Consider the following 3190-nt stretch of genomic DNA (forward strand, 5'->3'; position numbering starts at 1 on the left):
AATATTTCTTAATTGAATGGTTTGCGGTGGAGCTTCCTTATAGCAGTTTAATAGATTAACTCATCTGAGCCAGACTTAAATTTCAGATTAAAATTCCTTCATCCAGAAGGCAGCATTATCAGGTTGTTGGAGGCTGTTTTCAAACCTTGGTTTTGAATAGCAGCGGCTCTGCATTAATTTAACCACTAAGCTAATAAGTAGGTTTCGTTTTGTTATGCTAAGCTTTATTGCTTTTCTTTTGATCAGAATGGTGTTGTTGAGCAAAGCAGCAGACAAGGCATTCTTTGATGAGGGAATTAGCGCTCCATTCTTCCTCTATTATTCATAGCGCAGTGGAATATGTAAGTACCTGAGGGTGTCAAAGGAGCGCAGGTTCTATTGCAAAGTGCTCGCCTTGTTTCTCTCAATAGCTGACTATGAGATGATAAACCGCTTAATACACTGTGCTAATTGGATGAGAGCAAAAAGAGATGGGAATTAAGGCGAGGCAAAAGGAGAAAGTGCAACCAGCCTTCAATTCACTCTTTCACCACTTTAACAGCACCAAAGGAGGCACAAGCTTTCTATAAGCAGACTAGAGGTTTTGTGCAGAGATAAAATGAACGTGTTAGTGGATTCAAGTAATACACTAATTATTGCACAGTATAAATACCACTACTGGTTTTATAACAGGGAGGTAAACTTCTTTTGAGAGGGTTATAGGATTGCTTGGCAGTGGTGTAGAACCTAATAAGGGCCCAGAGTAATAACCCCCTGGATTAACAAAATTGCTGCTTGTAGAAGTATGATTCAGGCTTTTACGAAGATTTCCGGAGAATGAATAAAAAATGACTGAATGACGTTTCTTAATGTATAACTGGTAATCGCTCCCTTTTCTTTAAAGGAAAGAAATGTATACTTCAAACTGGACCGTTAATAACGTCCAGGGATAACATGGCTTTTTCCTTTGAAAAATGCATTTTGCCCGTCAGGTAGTGGGTTTTCTTACCTCAGCCCCCCAGCCAGGCCACCACTGTCAGTTAAATAGGCAGTTGCTCCTGGGAACTCTGTGTTCCAAAATACCATGTTAGGTCCCATTTAAGACACCCTTCATTCAGACACACTCACTTTTGTATATACACATACACACATGCTCACGTACACATTTTTTCCTCTAAAAGCAAGTTGGGCTAACCCGTGTATAATTTCCTTTCCTCTAACATCAGCCCCTTTTTCCATTCTAGTAAGATCTCTGCACTCAAAACAATACTAAAAAGAGAACTACAGGTGCTTTGACTCGATATTATAAATCAAAAACAATAATAAATGTTTGCCCCAATTTGCGGGGGGGTGGTAATAAAAGAAAAAGTGGGAAACTGGTTGGGGTCAATACCGGTGACGTTAGCTTAAGCCAAGTTTCAAGTCCCTAGTGATCCCAAACCTTCTCAATAATCATTCTCCCTAATTGATTCACTTGCTACCTTTCTCACCACATATTTAAGATGTACACCCTAACTACTGTCCACAGCCCAGGCTATGGGTGGCTGAACACTTCTGGTAATACTACACCAACTGCTCCCTTCTTGCCTTTCAGGGCCTCCTCCAGATCTGGCTAACCTGTCTGAAAGTGTAGCAAATTAACTTACCCCTTCCTCTCAATCTTCCCACAGAGGCCAGGTGGGGCTCCCAATCACCCTCACCCCAAGATGCTGTGGGGGTGGCCCTGGGAAAGCAGGTGTTGGGCTATTCTGCCCTGGGTATGATAGGAGACAGCCATGCCCTGAGCTGGGCTCTCCTGAACTCCCCAGGGCCCTGCAAGTCCTCCATAGTGGAAGAGGTTTGCTTAAGGTTGGGGGGGTCAGCAGCTCCCAGCATTGTGACTGCGTTCCCAGATATTGGGGCCAAATTGGGTTGCCATTCATTAATAATGCTCACAATAAGATTAAATCATTCTGGAAAATCTCATAAAATCCCCCTAAGTACGCTCCAGTGGCTCTTTCCAATCCCCATCATTCAGCACTTGGGGAGGTTTGGAAGGAGAAGAAAATTGGTTTCTTTGCTTTTAATGCTGCTTTGAAAAGATACTCAGAGTTTGTCATGCGTGACATGTCACATGTTTAATGTGGACTTGCTGGAAGTCAGGGGGTCTTTAGCGTGTGATATTTATGGGGAATATTAAGTGCAGAATGAGGTCCCTCCAGCTGGGGAAAGTTGAAAGAATAGGAGGCCCAGGACCAGGCTTGTTTGCCGCATCAGAATGACATAGGATTAAGAGTTTGTAAAACAAGGCGAGGGGTTCTCATTGGCCAGTAATAAATGTAATCCTTGGAGGTAATTTCACGCAATTTGCTTCTGCTCCATGGAAGGGTCAAATGAGAAAAAATGACTTAAAAAAGAGTTCATTAACAGGAAGAATGGTACTGTTTCTCGTATACCATCCAACTGGCAGCTTGGAGGGTGAAAAAGAAGCCGTACTAAATAAAAAGCCAAAATCGACGGAAAATTGATAGTGACCACAAAAACAAAACAAAACAAAAAACACTCCATAACTCCTTTCCCTCATGCTTCTCCTGTCTCTTCCCCAAACTCCCAAACTCCGGAACAGCCCTGCCCACCCCAAGGAAAGCGGCTTTCGCTTCGGGAAACCCTTTGGAGTCTGAGGGTTGGAGACTCTCAGGCCTCCAGGGATGCCCTGGAAAGTTCCCACGGGGGCTACTAAACCGGGAAAGGAGTGTGTGGCCAGAATGGTAGGCAGCAGCAGCTCCCCAAGCCCCAGGGCGGGCCCCTGCCTGCGAGCGTCGCCCTCGCAAGTCCAGGGCCAGGGCTGGGTGGTGGTGACCCACCCAACGGCCAAAGCCCTAGAATAACCTCGGGCCGGTGAACCCCGGTTGGCGCGTCCCCCGAGGTTTCCGGCAGGCGAGGCTCAATGTCTGGGCCCTGTGGGGGGAAGAGGGGAGACTAGCCGAGGACGCGCAAGCTTGAGCGCCGCAGCCGCCCAGAGGTCTGCCCAACCCCTAGGCGGGAGCAGCGCCGAGCGGGCCGCCGACCTCAGCGCGACCCCGCACCTTCCCCTCGCCCGCGCACACTTGCGCCCCAGGCCGCTAGGGGACCCGGCCCCCTCCATTTCCAGGGCGCGCGCGGAGCCCCACCCGCCCCGGCCTGGAGACGCGCTCGTACCCCTCGCGGCGACCGACTGGCCGGCGGCATGGCA

Source organism: Galeopterus variegatus, unplaced genomic scaffold (genome assembly GCF_000696425.1).
Source record: "Galeopterus variegatus unplaced genomic scaffold, G_variegatus-3.0.2 Scaffold3000, whole genome shotgun sequence".
Lineage (NCBI taxonomy): Eukaryota > Metazoa > Chordata > Mammalia > Dermoptera > Cynocephalidae > Galeopterus > Galeopterus variegatus.